Genomic DNA, 26,219 nt, shown 5'->3' with positions numbered 1-26,219 from the left:
CACCACGGAGTTGTTCTGGCCAGTCCACTAAGAATATGAAGTGAAGGGTTTTTTTGGTCCCCTGTTTCATCTTTTGACATTAGAGGGCTGACAACTCCACCCTCAGATCATGCTAACACCGCCATTTCTTGTACAGGGATCCCATTAAGGGGCACAAAGTTCAATTGCACATGGACACATTTCTCCTTTCATGAATACTAATAACTCCTTCTATAGCTTATTAAATATGTATATTCAGTCACTCCGTTCAGCATGCATTACTGCTGTCCGTGTCCCTCCCTTGAAGTATCTGTTCTGGTTTCCTTCCAGAAGCTGTGCTACCCAAGTTGTCAGAAAGGCCACCCTACAGGCTGCAAAACTTTGTAAGAAATAAAGCTCTCCTTTCCAAATTTATAAACCTTGTCATTCTGCAGTTGACACATTCATTCAATAGACATTTATTGAGAAATACGTTTCTATGCTAGATTTTTTTTTTTAGGCTCTAGGGGCACAGAAATGCATAAGTTCCTGCCTTCCTGGACCTTTACACATATACATACACACACACACACTATATATATATATTATATATATGTAGTTTGATTTCAACTGGGGAGAAGTGTTATGATAAAAAATACACCTGAGTGAGCAGCTCAAGAGTGTTTTGGAGGAAAGGACTTATTATAGAAAGAATGGTCTTAAAAGGCCTTACTGGAGAGGGGACATTTGATCAGACACTAAAAGTTATAGAGCAAGTGATATGACAATGTTTAGAGGAGAATATTCCAGGCAGAGTGAGTAGCAAGTATGAGGGCACTGTGACGGGAAAGACTGATGTGCCTACAGTGAGAAGGAGTGATGTGTAGGGGCAGCATGCTGTCCAGTGTGGCTGGGGTGGAGTAAATCTAGGGGATCATGATTGACAATATGATGGCAAAAGTCAGACAGCTCCCAGCTCCCATCTTCCTAGCTCAACCTTGGGCAAGGCAAATCTCTTTTCTGAGCCCTGATCTGCTCATGAGTAAAATATGGACTACAATGCCTATTAGACTGTGTTATTTGAGAGCTGAACCAAGAAAATGTGGAAAAGGCCTAACTTAAATAGACTCAATCATAATCTTCAGTTTTCTTCCTTTTTTCTACCCTCCACTCCTTCATGTTCTCTTTTGTTTCCCTTTCCTTCTTCCAAAAAAAAAAATCTTAAAAAAAAAAAAAGTCTTGCTGGTCCTCAAGCATATGGAATTGGCTTGATCAAGTTTCTTGCTGTGCTTATCAGAGGGAAAGTCCTTGGTGGCAGTAGAACCAACCTGATGGTCTCTTGAGTGCTGAGTTCCATCCCGAAGGAGCAGGGAACAGAAAAGGAGTAGCTGCCTGGAGATGTCATCAGTGAATGAGTCCCAAGCAGGTACTAATTAAACTGTATTTTAAGGGATGTCTGGAATATTCTAGGGCGTTCCAAGTAGGGCAGGGTATATTCTCTGTGATAGGCAAATAATGCCGCCCCTGAAAACTTCCATGCCCTAATTCTTAGAACTTGTGAATATGTTGCCTTACATGGCAAATGGGACTTAGTGAATGTGATTAAGTTAAGGCTCTTGGAATGGGAAGATTATTCTGGCCCACCCAGACAGGTCTACTGTCATCACAAGTGTCTTTATAAGTGAAAGAAGGAGGCAAGAGTATGAGGATCAGAGAGAGAACTGAAGACATTCATCTGCTAGCTTTGAAGATGGAGGAAAGGGGCTGTGAGCCAAGGAATGTCAGCAGCCTCTGTGAGCTGGGAAAGGAAAGGAAATGGATTATCCTTTAGAGCCACCAAGGGAACACCACCCGGCTAACACCTTTGTTTTGGCCTCGTAAGACCCATTTCAGATTTCTGGCCTCTAGAATTGAAATATAATATAATTTATGTTGTTTTAAGTCACAAAGTTTGTGGTAATTTGTTACAACAGCTGCAGGAACTTCATACATTCCAAAGAGAGAAAACTGGGAGCTGGCTCCAGAGAGGTTGTGTACTCTAAAGGGCTTGGTTCTCCATGCACTTCCTCTTGTAACCAGGACACGTACTAGTTTCCTTCTGCTTGTGTCTCAGAGTTTTTAACATCTAGCAAATAATGTTACTGAAACCCTGGTTAACTACTTCTAAACCCTCCTCACACTGGAATTCTCCTTCCCTATTTTCCCTCGGACTTCATCTTTGTATTCATCAGACAATGTATAGAACCATTCCCAATGGTTCTATATGTCAGATATGTCACATTCTTAAATGATCCCAGACTCTAATTCTTGCTTCAATTTTCACCCTGTTTTAAAACCCATCACCTCATTGTAGTTTCCCACATCAGATCTATACTCTCAGCTACCAGATATAGCATTGCAACTTGGATGTCCTACAGTAACTTCTACAACTGAATTACCCCTCAGGCTCATCTCAAATAATCATGATGAATGGCAGAAACATCTTCATAGGAAGATAGTGGAGAAATTTCAGAGGCACACTTGGTTTCTCCTTCTCCATCCACCGTGATGTCTAGGTGCCCATGTGTTTATTGCTAGCCTTGTAACATGTTTTGCAGCTATTCTTTTCTCCCCCTTCCATGGGGCTGTCCATAGCCATTTTATTTCTTTACTGTGTGCCTCTTGACTGGCCTTCTCCGTCTGCCCTCAGTGTCCTCTAATTCGTCCTGCAGCTGAGTTACCCGGCAGGTTAGTGCCACGTTCATCTTGGGCTGAGCAAGTTACTCCCCGTTCGAACATGCCCAGCTGCATACATAGCAGTCTGTTCTTTATCTGCCATTCCAAAATATTTCTGATTTGGCACCAGTCTACTTTTTCATATGAATCTGACCACATTTTCCTGCCAGCATACTGTGCATTGCCCTGTTCCTGGCAATTCATCAATCCTTGAATACACTCTTATTTTTCTGATTTCATGCCTTTATTCAGACTATCCTACATATGACCTCTTTTCTATTGAAGTGCTTCCCTTTTCTTCTAGACTCAAAGAAAATGCTAATACCCTTCTAAACCCTTATGAGATCCCCTGTCTATCTTCTTAATTAATGTGCCCCTCTTCTATTTTTCAATATTGAATATGAGAGTCGAGCTCCTCTCATGATAAGAGTTGAGTCATTTTGTGCCTTATAATCTTTCAAGTTTGTAGCCAGATCTTCTTTTGTTTGAAAGTATATCAGGGATACTCAGTTTGTAGCCATTTTTTAGGGTTTTTTGAATGTTTTTGTATTAGCCACCCCTCCCCATCTTCCCATTCAGGGTTAAATGCCTGCCCATAGGGCCACCTTTCTCTCAAATGCAGTTTCACTCTTTGGGAAATGTGCTGGGCATCTTCCATTTGCCTCTTTCACTCTATTTCCCACCCTTCTTCACCCTGCTCTGTGCGGCTAGGGGCTCAACTATATGGATTGTATTGATGGGTTCCTTTACTGCCTGGCTTTGGTTTCAGTTTGTCCAATAGGAAGCACCATTAGGAGACTGGAGGGTCTCGTAATGCAGGGTCTGGCATGTAGAATCCAGCAAACTCTTTCGATGGTAAGGGTGGGTGGGCTATGTGTAAGCAATTTCTGATGCTGCCGAGCCCTGCAGTAATGGTACTGTCAGCTGTCATTATTGTCATTCTTATGAACTTGTTGAGCAACAGTTAGCAGGCATCTCTAGAACACTACAGTTCTCAGCATATGGAGATTGCTTAGTAAATGATGGTGGAATCAAGTAGAATCAAACAATGGCTGAGTCCTTCTTTCTCCTATAGCTGCTGGAACTCAGAGATGTCTACTGCTAGTGGCAGGATAATATACTTGGGTCACATAATCTCTTTTTTGCCCAAACTTCACTGCTTTCCTATATGTGATAAAATTCCCCAAAGGCTATTCTGATTCTTTCTGGGACTGAGAGAGCATGGCAGTATTTGATTGGCAGTCCAGAAAAGGCAGCTTCTCTGGGAAACAAGACTAGACAAGGCAAGAGGCTGCTGAGTGAGTGAAACAACCAGATCTCTGGGGAAGTGGAACCCCAGCTCTTGGCTGAGACAGACTGTGGATAAGCAGCTCCCCAGGAAGAGCACTCCCTCAGCCTGGCACTTAAAGCTGCCCATTCCACTTCAGCTCTGCAGACCATGCTGGTATTATTTATAGGGAAGAGAAAAGTAGTTGAGAGAGGTCCTAGGACATGGCACTGGGGCCAATAAGTAGCATTTCTGAGGAGTTGTTGCAGTGGAAGGCCAAAGTCTCTGGAAAGAATCACAATGAAAGGAGTCTGAAATGGAGAGAGATGGGTTAGCCCTCGATGGCTTTCGATGTGTGGTGCAATGCTGTCCTGAAGTGAATCCCAGTGGTAGTTCTTGTGTGAGCCTGGACCAGCAGCATTAGGGCTACTTGGGAACTTTTAAGAGATGCAGATTCTCAGGCCCAACCCCAGTGTATGGAATCAGAATCTCTGAGGCAGGAGGGCCCACTTGTGATTCTGAGGCTTGCTGGTATTTGAGAGCAACGAGTTAGAGGAATCTGTTGTTATCACTCCTACTGGTATACAGGGTCTACTAGTGGGTATTGTAGGCTAATGTGGAAGTAATGTATCCCCTTCACTGCCTCTCCAGAAAGATGGCACGACACAGAGAGAGTTAGAGGCTTGGTGTGGGGATGGAGAAGGCATTTATATATGAAAAGCTTTGACTTCTCTCTTTGAATTTCATCTAAATCTTGTGTGTTAGAGTCTGTGATGACTGAAGGGAGAGATTCTCAGCAAAAATGGAGGGGTGGATAACAGTCCTGAAGGGACCCTGGGCTCCTGTATTCAAATTGGCACCCAGTGTTTGGCTAGCCCCCGGCTCAGGATTGCATAAGGGACCCTGAGTCATGTCTCACTGCTGAGACTGAGGAACTGGAGAAACCTGCCTCACCTTCGGTCTCCAGCTATTGCAGAACAGAACAGACTTGAGGGAGATGCTCAGGCAGAGATAATCTCAGTATATGAGTCAAGACACTGGCATCAAGAAGCATCTCACAGCCCAGAAGCCACAAGTAAAGGAAAGTAAATTAAAGGCAAGAGGCTCAAGGACACATCATCAGCCCCAAGCTTCTGGCTTATGGGTCTCATTGGGTGGATGCAGCTCTGTTTCTGTGCACTGATGTCTGACATGGGACAGATGATAATTAAGGCAGAAGCCAGTAGAAGCTCTGTTCTGCATCCTCAGAATCCCTCCGCTTGGTGGGTGGGCCTTTTATTGGGAATTTTGAATAGATGCAAAATGTTGATCATGTTATAGTTGGCACTCTGCTGGCTGTGGGGGCTATTTGGAGATCTCCAGCTGATATTCTGGTGATATTTGACAAGGGGATCCAAGAACAATCAAATTTGCTGAAGATGCCATTGACAAGTCACCTTTCCCCGCAAGGGCCTCCCAGGAAATACGTGTGCAGAGATAAAAGCCAAGCGAAGCAGCACTTTATCCCTAGCACAGCTCCGATCAACTATAGTGAACAAGTATAGAATGTTCATCAGAATTTATGGAGATTCCTGACCTTGGGCGGGCCATCTGCCCTGACCACCTCCACCTGAAAACCTACCTCTGTGTCTTGGAACTCCATTCCACAGTTCTGGGGGGGTCACACGCAGGATGAAGTAGAGTGGAATGCCAGAGATGGGAAGCATCTCTCACAGGAGACAGATGCTAGGGAATGCAATTGAGAGGAAGAAGGAGAGGCACACTCCCATGGGACCCCCTAGAGGTTGACAGAGATCCAAGGCACTTCTATTTTTGAGGTTCCTGATATATCAAAAACACAAAGAAATTGAAAAGAAGGTCATAGAATTTATAGATATTACATGCTTACTTTAAACAAGTTAGTGTTTTCAACAAAAATAAGGCATAGATAAAATTGTACAATATAATCCCAGAATTAAAGAAACAAAACAAAACAAAAAAACTTCATGTAGCTGATATTACAAGATGGTGCTCCAGGAGGCTTGTTATGGGGATGGAGAAGGCATTTATGTATAAAAAGCTTTGACTTCTTTCACATTTAAAGTTGTGTGGTGGGTGTCTTCTTCCTTCAGCCAGCCAAGTTAGCTCTATGACTGTGTTATTGTACTGAACATAAATGTGTGGGTCAAAAAGAGTGCATTGGAAGTCTCTGTATCATCAGAAGCATTAACTGAATGGCTTTTCTGTTTTGCAACCCTTATGATGGACTCAGACCTGTCCCAGCCAAATCTTCGTTTTCAGTGTGACGGGGAAGATGGCATCCAACACAGAGACCTGAACTCAGCATATAACCACACATACTGGGCAGGCCTGTCCTACCAGAGAATGGTAGGTGATTCCCACCTTCACCCACCCAAGGGGAAGGATTAGGAAGCAGGAAGAAGAGCCTCTATTTCCTCTCTTAAAAGCAACAGAAGGCTGGGTGCAGTGGTTCACGCCTGTAATCCCAGCACTTTGGGAGGCCGAGGCGGGTGGGTCACGAGGTTGAGAGATTGAGACCATCTTGGCCAACATGGTGAAACCCCATCTCTACTAAAAAAATACAAAAAACTAGCCGGGCGAGGTGGCGGGTGCCTGTAGTCCCAGCTATTCGGGAGGCTGAGGCAGGAGAATGGCGTAAACCCAGGAGGCGGAGCTTGCAGTGAGCTGAGATCCGGCCACTGCACTCCAGCTTGGGTGATAGAGCGAGACTCCACCTCAAAAAAAAAAAAAAAGCAAAAAAATAAGCAACAGAAGCCTCATGGTGAGCCTCACGTAATCCTCACTAGCAAGAGAACAAAGAGATGCAGCATCTTGTTCCAGATCACAAAAGGAAAAGCAACTTGGCTGAACCAGGACTGCCCTGGCTTGTGATTGCCCTGTTCAGGGACTTCATTGCTGACATTCCTGGATATAACCATATCTCATTTGTGCATCTTGAGCTTACCTGGTATTCAATGCACACGTAAAATTTTTGTTGGTTTGTTTTATGCAAGAATCTATTTGTCACAACTTCATTTCCTTTCCGGCTTCCTCAACAGCTCCATTCACTATGGACCTCATCTCAGAGTCAGGAGGATGACAGAGACTTGGCTGCTGAAATATTTGACTGCTTCCCCAAGCATCTGAAGCCTCCTGGGAAGGTTTCACTGAGAGAGGTGGGAGATGGGCGGGGTGGGTCTTCCTTGCTTCTATGCATTTGAGCTCAGGCGCTGGCCCATTTATCTGCTGCAGTGAAGCTCTACTAATGCAAAAGAAATACATTCAGCACAGAGTGCCCTGGAGAGCAGTGAGGATAATAATGCCACTATTCATTATTTTAAAACAAACACAATTTGGAGTGTGGATCTATCTGGAAGTGTGAAATTGGTTTCTCTTAAAGAGCAACTGGCAAGGGAAGAACATGTGACCAGCCCAAGGGCAAGGAATTCCACCAGGGGCAAGCAGTGCAGCGGCACAAACTACAAGCTGGCCCTGCCGGCTGAGCCGCAGTCACAATTGATGTTGGAATATTATAAGAGATACCTATCATCCACTGAAGACCTATTAAGTGCTCTGTGTGCTTGATCTCATTGTCTCCTTACAACTACCCTATATCATAGACATTATTTTTTCCCTTTACTTATAAGAAGAGACCGAGGGTCGAATCAGTGGACAGCCTTGGCAGAGAAAACTTCATTCCAGACTGTTGGGACTTCAAGGCCATGCTGTTTTCACAGTACTTTGTTGTAAGTGCAGAGATAACACTGAACTGTGAAACAAGACACTCCAGCTTTCACTCAGAGCCAGGAAATGGTATGAGAAAGTAAGGCATGCAAAAAGGAAGAAGTCCTTCCCACTGAACAAGTCAAAGCTAGATCTGACTTCCAGCTTGACCAACTCTAGGCACCAAAAATAGTACAACATTGGATAGGTTGTTTGCCAGTTCTGCCCCATTTCTCCCATCTGTGAAAATGGGATTTGAATAAGATAAAAGCTATACTCTTAAAGGTCTTAATTTTGCTAGAATCTTACGCCAGCAGGAATGTTATTCACTGACCCATGCAGGCCCTTACATGTTTAAAAAAATCCCCACACTGGCCGAGTGCAGTGGCTCACGCCTGTAATCCCAGCACTTTGGGAGGCTGAGGCGGGCAGACCATGAGGTCAGGAGATCGAGACCATCCCGGCTAACATGGTGAATCTCCGTCTCTACTAAAAATACAAAAGTTATCCGGGTGTTGTGGCGGGTGTCTGTAGTCCCAGTTACTCGGGAGGCTGAGACAGGAGACTGGCATGAACCCAGTACTGGCTGAGTACTGGCTGAGTACATGCCACTGCACTCCAGTCTGGGCAACAGAGCGAGACTCCGTCTCAAAAAATAAATAAATAAATAAATAAATAAATAAATAAATAAATAAATAAAACAATAATAATGATAAAAAAAGTAAATCCCTACAATGAGTAGGAACCCAATCTAGAACCACGGGGCTGGAAGGTACCTTTAAGGAGAGGGCAGCTCAAAGCCCCACCTGATTATGAGATTTCATTCACAGAAGCTTCAAAAGAAGAATCTGCTCTGGAATTACGTGTTTCCTGGGAGCTCTTGTCTTACAGTCATTTGGAGTTTTCTGTCCTTGCTTGATGGAAGAGTATTGAGTTGAATTCACAATGCTGCTCTTGAAAAGTTGTTTCAGAGATCATGTGACCAGTGTGGGGTTGGCCTGTCTGGACTTGATGTCTTGGTGTGATCTTACCCTGAAGTCCCACTCCACTCTGCTGGTGATCTTAAAGATCATTGTGATGCAATGGAGAAAGCATGGTTTGGAATCACACCACTCTGGGTTGTTCCATCTTCTATGTATGCACCCATCCTGGGCAACCTGTCCAACTACTTGGACCTTTGGCCTCTCATCTATTAATTGGGAAAACTGAGGCAGCCTTGCCACTTGAGCATTAGATGGGTCAACTGCATTAGATGCTGGATGTGAAGCAGCTGACTCAATGCCGGACCCAGGGCCAGTGTCCTTTCCCCTCTTCATGCCCTTCAGTAAAAAGATGCCTCCCCTGAGACAGGGTTCCTGGACTTCGGATGACATCTGGCACGGTAAAGTTGTAAGAGCTCTGTCTCTGAAAGTTTTTGGGGGGCCATTGGTCCTTTTGAGAGCAAAATGAAATTTGTGAACATTTTTCCGAGAAAAGAATCACACTGAGCTATTAATGCTGACGCTCACTTTTAAGACTCTCCTCCCAGAATCTCAGTCAGGCATTTCAGGAGTCTCCCTGACTTTACAGCTGCCTGTGATTCAGTCCACAGGAAACAGGCAAACCTTTCCCAGACCTTGGGAAGGCACCGAGAGAAGAGGCTGAAGGCCAGGCGGATCGCCTGCTGGCCTTTCCTAATTGCTTTTCTTGTGCTTGTGCGCGAATGTGCTCTTGTTAACCTGTACTTCCTGTACCCCATGGCCCTGGCACCTCCTCTCTGATCTGTGACACCAGCAGGAGCACAATTAGTCAGGAAGAACAAAAGCTCTGAGGTGCGTGGACTCAGCTCTGACCTCACCAGATGTTCTGGCCTGGTTGTTTTCATGTAGGTTTCTGGAGCACCCTGGAGGCTGCTGGCTACTCCTCTCTAGAACACTCCCTGGTACGCTGAGGTGGCCGCATTCCTTTTTGTTCAGTTATCCTGTGCAGCTACAATCATCTGTCCGCAGGCACTTCACTCACAACAAAGCCAGAGATGCCCATTTTATGAGATCAAGGCTCCTTTATTTATGACATGACAGGAGAACAGAACAGACTGCTACGCTTTAACGCGAGAAGAAGGGCCTCTTGATTCCCGGCCAGCCCTGTGCATGTGAAACCTGGCAGCTCAGGCAGCAGCATCTCTGAATGTAGGGAACAGCCACTGGCAGCTTGCTCAAAAGGGCCCTCTCCTGGGAGGAGGTGCCTCCAATTTGGCTAATTGTCTAGCTCTTTTTTCCCCGAGTCCAGAGGCTCCGTACCTGGGTCACCCTTGATGACACCCAGTAGATTCTAACATAACACCTCATTTCTGGAGCTTCTTCTTGGTGACAGCACATGTCACTTTGTCCTTTCTCCATACTACCCTGTTTGTGTGTCCTTGTCCCATGCACAACAGACCTGGATTACAAATGTTTTCATCTTCCCAGTAGCCACATGCAGCCCCTTCCATCTTCCCAGCAATCTTCTCTTTCTCTAACCTTCTTTAGCTCATTACCCTGTTATATTTTTATCTGTAGATCTTACCATCCTCCGAAGGTCTATTACTTATTTATGTCTTTACCTGTTTATTATCTCTCTTGCTAAAGGATAAGACCATGAGAGCAGGCCCCATGTCTCTCTTGTTCACGTTCTATCCCCAGGGCAAGGACTAAGCGCACAAAATCAGTTCGGTTGAATCAAGAGTTTGTGGCAAATGCAGTGATATATTATTATATGGATTCAAAACTTTCCCCTGGGCCTTGTTTTGCCGAGAAATTTATTCATCCTGGAGAGAAGGATTCAGGAAGCTTTGCAGATGGCGAGACAGATTAGTTGTATCTCTGAGATAAAATGTAGTGCCACAGGAGTGGACTACACATTACAGACACTGTGTAGGTTTGTGGGTTCATGCAATTGTTTTGTTTGCCCTATTTCTGAGCACCTAGATCTATCATTGTTACCCGCTTGCTCTTCCCACATCTCAAATTCACCTTCAATCATAGACATGGAGTTTCAGACTCCCTAGAGGTGGCTCTGTGTGCCATATTGTGCAATCCAATGGCCAACTGTTATTATGCAGCTATGATGGTGCCCACAATGATGGTCACGGTCTCACGGACATGCCAGTGTGGGTCTTGTGGGCAGGATCTTGGAGCGATAATATTTCCTTTTTCAAAGTGTGGTGTAAGAAGCCATGGTGGTTCATGCTGTTCTCTGTCCAGTTGCCAGGAGAAGCTGGGCCAATTCTAAGCATACGGGATCTGCAATGGTAATGATGTTGGAGATGATGATAATGATAGGTAAAATATATGGAGCATTTGCACTGTGGCAGCAACTTTGCTGAGTACCCTACATGTTATTGCATTTAACAATCACAACCATTGAACGAGGTAAATCTAATGGTCATCCCTACTTTGCAGAGAGGAAGGCTCAAAGAAGCGAAATAGCTAGAACTTGGGGTGATTCTGAAGGCTGCACCTTTAACCACTGTGCTCTGTGGCTTTGGTTGTATTTTGGTATAGAAAATAGATTAGAAAGTGCATGCCTAGGTGTAGAGAGGGTGGTTGGGAGGTTCTTGCAGCGGTTCAGATGGGAGTTGCTTAGAGCTGGGGCTGGCAGAAACAAGGCATGGTTTTCTTATGGTACCACTCTTGACTTGAGGAGCAGGGAAGATAAGTTCCAGTAAAAGGACAAAATGCACAGAAAAGAATAAAAATGCCCTCAAGTGTGAGGCTGAGAATACCAAGGTGCCGCAGGCAGGAGACAGCTTTGCCTAGCCCAGTGTCACGGTGGTGAGAGAATTCGAGTCTATGAGGGAACAGGCTGTTCCACAGAAACCAGGGGGAAAAAAAAAAAAAGGCAACGACAGAAAAACAGTGGGTAATGGTGATGCCGGTGGGGTGGGAGAGGCAGAGTGGCTGGGTTAAGCAGACCCAGTCCCAGCTGGGAAGTGACTCAGAGGAGCTACTCCCTCATGATGCAGTGAAAGATGTCAGTTGGAGATGCCTGTTGCAAGATTCAGAGAGGGTAGGATGATTTCCAGTCAGTCAGTCAGAGGTGCTGTTTGGAAACCAGGTTTCCAAGCTGTTAGCAAGCTTGTCTTCGGGAGTTTTTCAGAACAGGATTATTCTCATCACTTGTCCTGCATGCCCTCTCCATGTGGCATTTCCTTGAAATATTTTCTTGATTTTGGAGGGTCTATGAACATGAAAGAGAGTATTTGGGTTTTGCCCCTTCCTTCCTTCCTTCCTTCCTTCCTTCCTTTCTTTCTTTCTTTCTTTCTTTCTTTCTTTCTTTCTGACAGAATCTCACTCTGTCACCCAGGCTGGAATGCAGTGGCGTGATAGCTTACAGCAACTTACACTTCCCAGGTTCAAGTGATTCTCCTGCCTCATCCTCCTGAGTGGCTGGGACTACAGGCATGTGCCACCATACCCGGCTAATTTTTGTGTTTTTAGTAGAGATGGGGTTTCACCATGTGGGCCAGGCTGATCTCAAACTCCTGACCTCAGGTGATCCACCCGCCTCAGCCTCCCAAAGTGTTGGGATTAGGGGTACGAGCCACCCACCATGCTCGGCTGCTCATTTCTTATACAAGCATATATGACCCTTCCCTAATTATCAGGGTAAATTGGTTTGCAGAAAGCATGGACAAAAAAAGATTCCAAAACATGTATTCAGCACGCACTGTCCTGGTATGGACACAATATATAACCACGATCCGACCAATCCCACTTAGTTGTGGCTCTGCTCTCAAGGAAAAAAACATTTCCCAGTGCCCTTGCAGTTAGGTGGGGTTCAATGACTAGCTCTAGCCAATGAAGAAGAGTGAGAATAAAGTGTGTCACTTCTGGGCTGATTTATTAACAGCTATTTCTCCTTGTCCAGACTCTTCCTGGCCTCTGACCTTGGAGGTCATCCATTCAGCCTAGGTCCCTTAATGACTGTGTGGAGCAGCATCCAGGCTCCCAACCCCATCCCAGACTCTCCTTGAATATGTGGATCTGCAACTGATGAAAATCTTTGTTGTGATAAGCCACTGACATTTTAGACGTGTTGTTACTAATGCATAAGCTATTCACTTTCATGATCTTTCCTTTGCCTGGAATGTCTCCCTTTTTCTTTTCTGCATGACAAACTGCTACATTTTTGAAAATACCCAGCTGTCATATTAACATCTTGTAGGGGATTTTTAACACTCTTTAGCACAATTACTTGCTCTCTTTATCCCCTGCAGCATGTTGCAGACACCTTCTTACTTTGCATTGCACTTATCTTCCTCTTGTGAGTCTGTGAGCCCTTTGGAGACCAGAATCATCTGTTATTTATCCTTCTATCCCTAGCACCAGCACAGGTCTGGCTCTGGGAGGGAAGTCACACACCAATACTTGTCTGATTGAACTTGGATGGGCACCGTTGTGTCTGTGATGAGATTCGTTGAGACTTTTCCCCAAGGTCACACTCAGTTTCCTTCATTTAGATCCTTGCCTCTAGAGTCTTCATGGTCGGTGAGGCCTCTTTTGTGTTGCCTTAACATTGGGTCCTCTGGATATGTCTCTAGATATTTAGAAAACTGCTCCTGAGGGTGGGTGGCTCCTTTCTTCTCTTTGGTTAGCTTCTTAATTTTATTAGATTGTTGAGTCCTAGAACATGCAGCAGTCTGGATTTGACTAAACCACACTGGAATATTAAAGCATGGGCTTTGGGCACGGATATGGTCCCTTCCACCTCTTGCTATTGATGTTGCCTCAGCCAAGTCACATCCTCTCCCAGACTCCTCCATCCCTAATCTGGAAGAATGATAACAAGCTCCTTCAGGGCTGTTATGGGGGTTAAATAATATAGTCACTTACATAAGATAACCACTTTTCATTTTCCCTTACTAACTGACAAACTGCCAAGTAAGCACAAGAGATAAAAAAAACATGTGAAACTCTCTGGGCACCCTCCCTCCACCCTCCACCCATGTCCAGGCCTGGCTGATGAAGAACGGGCAGTCACCTCTGCCAAGCCCACCATGGGCATTACCACTCATGTTGTTGGGGGAGGCCCTACAATTCCACTGTAGACTGCTGATGAGGAGACTGCTGACTGATGCACACATGGCTGCCTGCCATAGACACATACATTCTTATGTCAGCTATGATCTCTGGAGGATGCAGGGACTAGATTTGTTTGAAGCCACCACTTTACAGATCCAGGCCCTTAACTGAGGTCTAAGGATGGATCCTCTATGGGGTGTCTGTGACACCGAAATTACGTGCACATAGTAATGGAGGCTGTTATATTTATTTATTTTTTTCCTGAGGAAAGGATCTAAAGCATTCATCAATTTCTCAAGGAGTTCTATGACCCAGAAAACGTGAATGGATGGCAAATCCTATGAGGCAATCCGTGACACAGAGGAAAGCAGCTTGGTCCCTGGCATGCTGTGGGATCCAACACACATGAGGTGTGAGAGGAGAGGGGAAAAGGGGGTGAGATGTGTGAGAACATCCCCAGGGCCCGGTGTTTCCTCTTTTTCTAAATGTGTTAGAATGGGGCAGTCAAAGGCAATCTGGGCACAAGACTCATTGAACAAAGTCAGCCTAAGGCCATCTGTGTTGCACCTCCAGCGTCAGGCCCTTTGCCCTGTAATCCCAATGAAGTCCCATGGCTGATCTCTAAGGGTGGTGCCAATTAGCCACATTTTACAGGTGGGTGGAACAAGCCCAGGGATGCCAGACTACTTTTCCAAGGAAAATCAGCTTGTAGGTGAATGATCAAGGATTTTAAACTCAAATATGTGTGACCCACATGCCAGAACTTCTGAAAAGGGAAGTGAGAATGTAGAAGAATAGTCATCATCAGTAGAGGCCACTCAGGAATACCCGTTGAGGAAAAGAAAGGAAAAAAAATATGGAAGAAAGCAAGGAAAAAAGGAGAAAATCTTAAATCTTAACAAATACAAAAGTTAGGAAAGACCCAGCCACTAACATCACCATCTTGGGTGATATAGAAAAATGTTTTTTTTCCTAAAAGATTAGAAACACATTTTCATCTTTTTTCCTTCTTTTCTAGGGAAACTTTCTCTTTCCTTCCTTCCTTCCTTCTTTCCTTCCTTCCTTCCTTCCTTCCTTCCTTCCTTCCTTCCTTCCTTCCTTCCTTTCTTCCCCTTTTCCTTCACTCTTTTCTTCTTTCTTTTTTCCTTCTTTTTTCTTCCTTTTCTTCCTTTCTTCTTTCAATCTTTTTTCCTTTGTTTTCTTAAACAGATGTCTTCTGAGCCCTTCTTTTGTGAAATACTGAGCAGAGGGCATTGAGGATGATACAGATGTGTAAACATTCCTAATGCCTGCCTGCTATCAAGAAAATCTTAACCTTTTAGCACGCTTATATCTAAAGCCAATGGAGGGAAAAAAAACTTCCTGACAAATGAAAAATCTAAATGAAAATTTAGAAGAATAATTGTAGAATTTTTGGATGAGGGCATATTTTAGAGAAGAAAACTTATTGCAAAAATACCATATATGGCAAAATATATGACGTATTAATCAAGTCTCTTGCAAGTGAAAGAATAAAAGTGAAATTAGCTTAAGTGAAAACAAAATTTAGAGGCATTCGTAGGTAGCTGAAAATCCAAACTGCATGTAGCACGGAAGGTCACTTTCCTGAATATGTCAAGGACTCCCACTCTTGATATGTTGTTTAGATAGATAATAGGTAAGTGAAATAAGATATGAAGAACACATTGCTGATTAACTGTAAATTGCTTTAACTTTTAAGGAAAATAATATCAGTGTACAGAGTGCAGCTGAAAGTATCTATATATGTTGACCTTTTGGAAGGTGATATTACAAACATGAGTACAATGTTTATCACAGTAATGTTTGTAGTATTCAAAAGAGAAAGCACAGAGATAAAAACAACCTAAATAGCTACCAGAGGGGAATGGTTGATTAAGCCACAGAACATTCTTACTATCAGATTTTATGCTACAGTTAAAAGGGAAAAATTTGGTGCATGTTTGAGGGTCAAAGGGCTCAGTCATGTGAATAGCATCATCACACTTCTGTAAAACAATTAAAAATGAAAAGCCTTTATATGCATATCTATTATCTATCTATCCATCAATCTATCTATCATCTATCTTCATACGATTAGAGAGAAAGGCAAGGATAGACCCTGCAAATGCTGTTTAACTCAGGTGGGATTAGGAGATGGGGAGAAGATTCAATAATATTTTTATAACTCTGAATTTTAGAATGTGGTAGAACTACTATGCATCACTTCTATCTTTAAATAATAAAACAATTTTTAAAAGGATAAAAATAGACCATCAAATAGGGAGGTAAAATTCAGCATACTCCTCTTCATTAAGAAAGAGCAGGTGGCCTGCGAGGCCCAGTCCTATACAGAGTTGGTATTTGACAGAACTCAGTTCGGGTTTTTAATTTTCATTTTTGGGGTGGCTGCATTAACTCAAGACCCATCTTACAGACAGGAAAGTGAATTGGCAAGAGTGAGGAGATGTGCAAAAAGATGGAAAACTCACAGCCTCTTAAAATTAAGAAGAAATGAGAAAACAGATGATATGCTACTTGTATAATTGAAAATCTCCCAATTTTAATTGTGACTGGTGAAAAAAGGACAATTTTTATCTGTGTTATAAATCAACATAATTTCTCACTATTGTTCACTGCAGCCCATTCTCTTTAGGACAATTTATTTCTATTGCCCTGTAGGTAAGCGGGCTCAGCTTACTTTCAGCAACTGCAACAAGTTGAGTCTTGATGTACATAATTAAATTAAAAAAACCGTGAGACACTTGCTGAAGTGAGAAGACTAGGGGAAATTTTTTCTAAAGTGTAAATTAGCTGGAGAACACGAGTCTTGGATGGTTGTATTGGTGCCAAAGGATGAGTTAGTTTTCTCGGATACTGCCGAGCCGCATAATAAAGGTTGTTTCACAGGCTTCCGGTTCATATGAGCTGTTTGATATCAAACCCCGCCTGTCTTATAAGCAACTGGGTCATTAACCTTAAAAATGTCAACTTGTTCACATTCATGTGAAGTAAGTTACAAGCTAAGGGACCCTGAAGACTCAGCAGGCATTATGGGCGTGCACATAGTACTCTGTCCTCACACTTTTTCAGACCCAAAAGTAGGGAGATGCAGAGACAGCAGGGGGTGGCACACAGGAGTCTCTTGGTCAGATATGCATGTGTCCCGTGGGAGGAGAGAGGGAAGGCAGGTGTGGGAGGAGCAGGATGCCACAGTGGAAAATCCAGGGCATGGGCTGAGGTCAAAGCTGACCATGAACACAGACTGGGGAGGGTCCCAGAAATAAGCGTTCGACCAGAGCGGCATGGTCGTGTCAGAAGGACTTTGTGTGGGGATAAGGGCGCGAGTGTGTCTCCAGCTCCTCCTTTACCCTGGTCCCTGGTTCTGGAGGCCAGCTCCTCCATACTTTTCATGAAGAGTTCACAGCTCCACAGAAATGATAAACGCTTGAGGAGATGGATATTCTAAATACCCTGACTTGATCATGACATGTTCTATGCATGTAACAAAATATCACACATGCCCATACATATGGACAATTATTATGTGACAATTAAAAATAATAATTAGCAGCTCTCCTGGCCTGGGGGAAGCAAACTAGGTCTGGGAGTCCCACATTCTTTTACTGAAATTTTATATAAAGTCAATGGCCAATTATTGACTGTATTAGTTGGCCATAACCGAGTTCCACAGACAGTGGCTGAAGCAGTAGAATATCATTCTCTTGTATCCCTGGAGGCTGCAGGGCTGAGATCAGGGTGTCAGCAGGGTTGGCTCCTCCTGAGGCTTGCAGATGGCCACCTTCTCTCTGTGTCCTCACATGATCTTCCCTCTGTGCATGTTTGTGTCCTCATCTCCTCTTCCTCTAAGGACAACAGTCGTATTAGATTAGGGCCCAACTATATGACCTCATTTTACTTTACCATTAATTACCTCTTTAAAATCCTTCTCTCCAAATGTGGTCACATTCTGAGACACTGGGGATGAGGATTTTGACATATGAATTTTGAGGGTTGGACACACTTCAGTCTATTTATTTCTTTTGGTATATTTTCCACTCAAATACCATCAACTGTCCAGATAGAAATGTGAGTGTGTGTATGTATATGTGTATGTGTGTATGTATGTGTGCATATTTGCGTATGTATGTGTGACTGTAAAATGACTAGTTTTTCTCCCTGATAATACTTTTATCTCCCTACTTTTCAACTGCACATGACAGCCCCTGGGCTGTGTGCCTTCAAAAAGCATGGCAATTCTATCTCTGGTAGAGCAAGTTCTCTCTGAGAACTTCCACATAAAATGGCTTCGAAACCCATTTCCATTGCTTCCCTCTGAGTTGGACAGAAGCACTGACTCCTCAAACAGGGCATGAAGTCAGAGTTTGTCTCTAGATCTGATTCTGTCAGGCCCCTCAGCCCCTACATGTGGAGGTGCAACTTGTGAAGTGCTCACCCCATAGCAGATCCTTTGCCAGGTCCTCGATGGAGCTCAGCACCCTGGCCTTGTATGACTGCCTTTGTCTCTAAGGCACTATAAGTGCACAGGCATATTTGCATGTTGATTATTATATATCACCACATGCCAGGCATTCTAAATGTTCTGCAGAAGTGAATTCATTTAATCCTCATAATAACTCTATAAGACAAGGACCCTTGATAGGCCCATTCTACAGATGAGTAAACCAGGGCCCAGGAAGCAGAATGACCTACTTGAGGTCAAACATCCAGCCAGTGATAGGTCCTGCATCTGAAACCAGGTAGCTCAAAGCATATTTATTCTTCACACAATCTTGTGAAAAAGGGGCTGCTATCACTATCTTGCAGATGAGGAAAGAGATTTATAGCTGTTTGGACCCAGGAGTGTCTAACTCCAAAGCCATTTTTCTTTCTATTGTGCCAGCCTGTTTGCCTGGACACCGCCTATTCCCCAGTGTCTTGGCTAATCCTCCCTCCTGTCACACATCCCTGTGAACACCCAAAGTCAAGCGTGCCTGCTTCTTTACATCAATATTAAAGAGCACAGAAAGCTGTCAGGCCTATTTGGTGAAACAGAAAAGGCACAGGCTTGCTCAAACCTTAGCTCTTTTACTTTCCCACTTTCTGGTTCTGGCCAAGTTACCTTCCTAAATTTTAGCTTCCTCATAAAAGTGGCGATAATAATAACTGGGTAATAGTAAGTCTTCAATGTTCAACAAGTATCAGTTAATTTGTCACCATGTTAGTGTTGAGCAGCGTAGAAAATTGATTGCCAAGTGACCTCTGCTTCTCCCATCAGGAGATGACATTTACTTCCCTACCTCAGAAGTCTGGACTGGCCTGGTGGCTTGTTTTAGGAAAAAGAAAGTGATAGAGGTAAAAATGTGTTAGTTCCAAACCTGAAAAGGCCTTGCGTGTTTCCACCTTTTCTCTTGAACTCTTACCATGACCATGAGAACAAGCCTGGATTAACCTGCTGGAAAATGAAAAAGCACCCAGAGCAGAACAGTCATTCCAGCTAAGGTCACTGTAGATGAGCAAGCCCCAGACAACTGGCCAGCTGACCACAGATGCATGAGCTAGGTTCAGCTGACCACCCAGCCTGAGAAATTCTATACAGGTGTTATTTAGGTCATTAATTTTGCTGTGCTTTGTTATGCAGCAATAGCTAACTAATACAATCACGTATTATCAGTACTATTTAGAAAAAGCTCAAAAACATGATCAGTTTTATCCAGAGTAGTCTCCTTTCCCTTATCTTCATGTGTGCTCTCATCTGCATGCTCCTATTCTCCTTGTACATACATGAAAGCAACTCCACATTGGCTACTGCTGATGCTTCTAATGAGTGAGAGAGGAAGCATTTGTTCCCATGGGTTCAAATAAACTCTCTTTGCATATGCTTCTCATTGTCCTTATGTCAATATTGGCTTATGGAACTGGAATCTTTTTATGAGCACCATAGAGTGTGATTTTAGCAAAGAGACTAACACTTCTTTTGGCAAAGAGAACACAATTCAAATGCCATTAAAGTGTTAGAGAAAGGGTCAGCTTCCTCCCAACCTGACCAGTTAAGCAGGGCCAGGGGCCTACAATCATGATTCTGAGCTTATCTTTCTGTTCTGTGGCTACAGCCAAAGTACTCTGGGTACTGACCTGTCTGGATGGCCAAGGCATACCCCAAGTTCCTGTAACAACCACTGGCCTCAGATTAGTCTACAGAGCTGTGGCACTTACCAGGACTGACTGTAATTATTGTGTGTGTGTGTGTTCCTCCCATTATGTTACACAGCAGTGAGATTAAAAATGGTTGTACTTTATGGAGTCCCGAGTATTTATGATAGGTACTTTCTACCTCAGTTGAAAGACAGATCAGGAATTCCCACTGAAGTTATTTGGCCCCAGAGCACCTAACAGTCACAGCCATAATAAGTCTCAGCTATAGTCACAGCTATAGTAAGGTACACGTGTCTTTGTGGCTTTTGATTCTCGCACAGTATCAATATGGTTCCCTAGTAAATGTCTTTCGCATGAACCTAACATCACTGTTCATGAAGAAATCCTTCATTTTCTTCCCCTTGACCTTAAAAAATTTCATTTCTTTCAGAGTCTGCTATAATTGTTAGGATTCTAGGTTGGGTTCAGGTTTCAACTCCAACCCTTTCTACCTGGATGGTCCTATATAAACTCCTTGACATCGATGAGTCCCAGGACACAGGTATATAAAACACCTAATGCTCTCTCCTGCCTTGTAGTGTTGTGGTGAGGAAGTACACATAGGTACTCAAAAAAGTTAATACATTATCAGATGCCTAGAATACTGCTTGACATATGGTGGTGGGAGTGATTAAATAAATGTCACCTGTTCTTCATTTATACATCTGTTTGTGTGACACTATTAGAGCAGTAATTACTTGTCATCTCCCATGACAAAGATAGAGGGACGGAAAAGACCTGGCCCCTACTGAAAAGTTTCCTGATTGAGAAGGGGAAGGTGCTGGTATGAGCATGTTGTTGTCCACAGGGGCAATTGTTCCTGTCATGAAACCAGAGGTCTGAGAAAGCCCGGGGACAGCAGTGTCTAATTCCTCTTGGGTTCAGGGAATTGAGCAAGGAGTCTCAGAGAAGGCGGTATTTGAGTTGAGTTCAGAAGGATGAAGGGGAATTTCACAGCTGAAAAGGTCAGGTCTTCCAGGAAGAAGGAAGGGCCTGCAGGAAGGAGCCAGGCCGTTGTAGGCCAACATGGAGAGAAGCTGGGAAGGAAGGCAGGCAGGCTGTCAGGAGACAGGTGTCGGGGCAGAGCTGAAAAAGAGACTGGGGACAGAAGGAGGTCCTGCTCCTCAAGAGGGCCTTGTTTCCTTCAGCTGCCTGTGTAAGGGGATGGGAAATAATGTTATTTTGGATGTTGGAAACAGAATTCCACTCAGGGAGAGAATTGTGCTTGTTTAAAAACAAGCCTTAATGGGCCTTTATGGATATGATTGGAGGCCCTGTGGGGATTGTCTGAGTGGGTTGGGGGTTTATCAAGGAAAGCGAAATGTTCACGCTTAGAGGAATTAAGGGGGAAGCATGGGTGGGAGAGAAGGAGATTGACGCAGGGCGGAGGAGAAGCAGGTGAGAGAGTGGGGGAAGGGAGCAGCAGGAAGTATTGTCTTGCTGAGAGGGTTTGGTGCAGCTGGCGGTGCAGGGGAAAGGACATTCCAAGGCTGCTGAGAAGAGAACGAGGTGTGTGTGGTGCAGTCTTAGGTTGTTTGCTGAGCAACACCGTTGAGCTTCTTCAGGAAAAGCAACTGCAAATCCAAAATGCCTGCATGAATGGTGTTTTCCAGAAATTAAGGGGCGGGGCCTGGGTTCCAGGTCAGAGATTAAGACAATCACCAAAGGAGGGGAGCATCAATATAAGCAGACAGCAGAAACTGGGTGACATAAACAAGGAAGTCCCTGGGAAATCACAAAGACATGGGCAAATATTAAACTTCAGAACAGAAAAGCATATACTTTTGAACCAATTTCATTTGAATATTAAAGAACAGAGAGAGGCCAGCTGTCACCCTTGGCTACATGTGTATGTCATATGTCACTCATGATATTTGCATGTATAATGTCTTTTTAGAATACTATGCGAAGATACTACATCTTCAGGAGAAACAAAGATGGTTGATTAGGAGGATATTTTGAATTTGGGGGCTTTCAGTGTATCACAAATTTTCAGGGCCACATTTCTTACTTGGTGATATTAGGATATCCCAACCTTTTGAAGTTTTTTCCAGCCTCTTTTTCACTAAGACTATAAACTACATGGGGATAGATCACAGGAATGTCAGAACAGTGAAAAGGGTGGCAGGAATGTTCTAGAACACTCAGTGCCTCAGACACAGCTGAGCATTTAAAATTCAGGCATCACTGAACGGAAAAGCACCCAGAATATTATAAGCAAAATACAGGAATAGAAAAGCATCCAGAATATTATAAGCAAAAGGGAGGTGTTTTTGGAAGGACATAGCAGTTGCCTGAAGGAAACTGAGGTGAGGAGTAATAGCCAGGTCTGGCAGGGAATGAACATGGAAATGAAAATTTAAGAAGCAAGGTCATTGCTTGTCTTCTAGGGGCCACATGGTATCTTGATTGTTTCTTCCAGCTAATTTTTTTGTTTTCCTTTATAAACAACTTCCTCCACCCCAGCGTGCCAGGGGTGCCTCAGTCCTTCTCTAGCTGGGCCGTCAGTTCCAATGGGCTCCAGAGGCCTACAAGAGCCCCTCCACCTCAGTTTAGGTTCCTGGAGCCTGAATCTCACCGGTGTCACTGTGGAAGCTTCCCCTTTCTCCAATCATTTGTCTCTGAGTGTGGAGGCAGATCACATGGTGTCCACATGGCTGCAGGGCCTCTGCTGCTGCACTATGGGCAGTTCCCAAAGAGGGAGATGCAGGCTGGAAGTGAACTCACATGTGCAAAATGTAACGGTTTCAAAGAAAGAAGATGAATGATAAAATATACACCTGCCTGTTGGCCAGCACTGCTGCAGTGTACTGTGTCTCCACAGCAAGGAGAGGACAGTTTTAGAGCACTGCATCTGTATAGCCATACGCCAGACACTTATCTTCTCTGGCTTTCTTCCGTCAGCTACTTTGAGTGGGAGACACGGCAGTCCTCATTTTATGATTGGCAACTCATTTGGGATCTTATGACGACATTCCACCTGAAGGTACCCACTTTCTTCATGAACTGGAGAAAGCTGATGGGCCTACTCTGGAGCCACTCGCACCCCGGGTCCTCCTAACCCCTGGCTCTGCAGGTCTCTTGAACGTGCTAGATGAATTGGGTGGCCTTGCCAAAGTGGCTGGTCCCATATCTGGTTATTGCTTCTGCTGTTGCAGCAGCACTTAAAAGGGCCAAAGGGCCACAGACAGACAATCATCCTGTGAAGAGACTGATGGTGAAGAAAGGGCTTTCAGGAAAATAAATGGATCAATGAGAGGAGGTGGCTTAGACTACATATGCATGCAGGTGAATCCTGTGCACAGAGACCCTGTACAGAAGACCCCTTCCATACGTATGTGCACTTGCACACCCCTACCCCCACATACCTATACAACACACAAGAGTATTTGTGTATATACATACATATTAGGAGCCCTGTCTATCTACAGTGTGTCAGAACAAGGAGTTAATCTCCACTTTGCCTTTTGCCACCTGTGTGATCCTGAACAAACCATTCTCTGACAGTAACTTTCTGCATCAGTTAAAATGAAAGTAATTATAGATTTTTAAAGATGTGAGAATAAGCTAATATATGTAAAATTCGGTGGCTGACACATATTTTGCTATAGAGAAATTCAAACTAAATATAAACTACATTTAAACTATGCGTACATAGACTCACATACACATATTCATTCATACGAATGCATGTGTGCATATATGCATTCCTATACACATATAAATTCTTACATATATACAAGCACATACATAGTCATAAATACCAATACACACAATAATTTTTATACACATCTGTGGATGGCATTAACACTTATGCTCATTTATATATTATACATATAAACTTTAATATACACATTCATGAACATATATCAACTTACTCTCAGATACACCACACTATTAGATACACATATATCCACACATGCATACATACACATATTATATATGTATGTATGTATGCGGGCATGTGTATAAACACACATTCTACATAGTAAGAATTCATCTCTAATATTGAAAAAAGTCAAAATAATTCACTATCTAGCTCTGAAAATAACTCTCTGGTAGGTCAACCTTATTGCCTCATGTACGGAAAACGGCTCCAGTTACTTCTTTTAGAGAAAAATATGCATTTTGTCATCTTCGTAAGCCTATTGGTGGCAGAGGAGGTCCCTGTTTCATGTTATGGCCACACCACCTTCCTGTCTGGGGAGAGGAGCCGGGTCTATGAAGAACCAGCCCATGTTTGGGATACCACAGGGCCACTGTGAGATGGGCTGTTCTTATACAGAAGTTCTGTCTTCAGCGCTGGCTCATGAAGGCCAGGCTTGAGTCAAGCAAGATGTTTTGCTTCTCTCATTGATGCACCCTCAAGTGAGCTACTGAAGAGCTGCAGTTTTTATTCCTGAGCTTGTGTAGGTTGTGGGAGGATGGGGAGGGCTGTGTGCAAGGCCCCAGAGTTCTCTCAATCCATCTGCAGAGCCTCCAGAAGTCCTTGGGAAATTGCAATAGTGTTCAGTGGCCCTGAGACAGGAACACAAGCCTGTCATCGGCACTGTCTGCTGCTGCCTGGGCATCTGAGGCCTCCATGCTCAGGACCCCATGCCATGGTCACAGGTCTGTGTGGGGTCTATTGGTTTGCGAGCTCACTTTGGAGACTCCAACATAAAGGACGAAAGCTGCAGGCAGAGTTGGCGGGAGGCTGGTCTTTTGCAAGGAATGGCTGGTTATACTCCATGAGGAAGGACACCCTGCCACCTTATTTATATGGTCACACTTCCATTTATAAATTACAAAAGGGATGAAGAAAGAAGACTTTGAGCCATCGAATTTATGGATTCAATAACTGTTGCCATTTCAGACAGCAGGGTCTCTGGGGAATATTTTCCCATGTGTGCTTAGGTAGCAGAGAGGGAGAGACAAATGCTAAATATTCTGCTGTATTTATGAAATGTCAAATGTGCTTTCCGGGGTAATTGCATGAATATTGAAAAGCCTCGCTGAAATTTATAACCTTGCAACTGAATGTTTGGGGATGCTTCTTGCCAGCAGCCCCTCTGCAGACAGGACAACAGCCCTGGCACGAAATGCCCAAATGAAATGGGATCCAGCCTGGCCTTTCCTGGCCAGCCATTGCCAATGCAGCTGGACAACTTGGCCCAACTTCATGAATGCTTCCCATGCAAGGAGTCCATGTCTGGCCCAGTGGACACATTCAGCATAACTAGAGGACTTGGTTAATGTCAAATATCCCATGATAATTCTAAAAAAAAAAAAAAAGGTTTTACTGTAACTTTCTCCAGATCTGGTGGAATAGCATATAGCATATCAGAATCTAGGTCTATTCTGTTGGAAGATAAACCTTTCCTCTGTTTTTCCAAAATCCTAGCATATTCTTTGACCAAGCAGGACATTCTTACCCCTGGCAGACAACAAATTCTCAGCATTAACTGAAGAAAAACAAGTGGCCTATCCCAGCCATAGACCTTGAGTAGCATTGAAACATGGCGGGGTGGGGGATGCATTGTAGTTGGTATTTCCTCCTTTTTTTAAATTTCACTTAAGTCAGTTTAATAGTCTCATGAGTCATTCTCACGTTCTCTTTCTTTTTAACCACACGTAACCAGCCCATCATAGATCTGGCTGCTTTAATCTCAGAAATGTCTCTTACAACCCTAACTTGCTTTGCTCCCGGGGTGGCTTTTCTTTATGATGTCATAACTTTTCTTTATGACGCTATAACTTTACAGACTCATCACCCACTGTCTCCCCATGCATACTGTGCTCTGTCTCCTCAGTGCTACTCACACTGTCTCCATCCCTGGTGCCCTCTGTGTATCTCTGTGCCTTTGTGCACACTGCTTCCTCTGCCTGGAAGCCCTTCTTCCTTTCTCCACACAGCACATCCCTCCTTACTCATCAAAGTCCCATACAAATGCTAAAGGCACCTGATAGTCTCAGCAAACTTAGCCACCAAATATGAAATCTTCTCCATCTATGCCCACTAGTCATGGACAAAACTCAAGAGTTGCATGAGAACTTCAGTTACCAGGTACCAGGGTTTGGGGCAGAAGGAATAGATAAAAGGGATAATTCTGAGGAAGATGATGGAAAGACTGACCCTGATATGGTGAGGATGATTCCAGCACTACTCGTACTACACTAGGTGAGCCAGGAGCTGGAAGGAAGGGTGGTGTGGAAGAAGGCTGGGGTGAAACTGGAGAAATTTTGGGAAAGAAAACTACATTAGAAGTTACGGGCTTTCTGAGGCCACCAGAGGTGAATGGGAGAAAAAAGAGTGATATCAGCTAAGCCATGTACTTTTCTAA

The 26,219-nt window shown here is 43.9% G+C and overlaps 1 long non-coding RNA gene across 2 annotated transcripts in view; it reads left to right on the top strand.

Moving 5' to 3' along the window:
- The first annotated feature begins 23,721 nt into the window (after positions 1-23,721).
- LOC108587595 overlaps positions 23,722-26,219 on the top strand; it is a 63,790-nt gene continuing 61,292 nt past the window's right edge. The window contains exon 1 of one of the 2 annotated variants that reach the window (XR_002524291.2): positions 23,722-26,056. This is a non-coding gene — a long non-coding RNA (uncharacterized LOC108587595). The remainder of the gene's footprint in view (positions 26,057-26,219) is intronic. The other variant, XR_002524290.2, reaches the window with a different exon arrangement.

This window comes from Papio anubis, chromosome 11, assembly GCF_008728515.1.
Source record: "Papio anubis isolate 15944 chromosome 11, Panubis1.0, whole genome shotgun sequence".
In the NCBI taxonomy this organism is placed as follows: Eukaryota; Metazoa; Chordata; class Mammalia; order Primates; family Cercopithecidae; genus Papio; species Papio anubis.
Note: the sequence above shows the minus strand (reverse complement) of the source record. Positions and strands in the feature narration are given on the sequence as shown.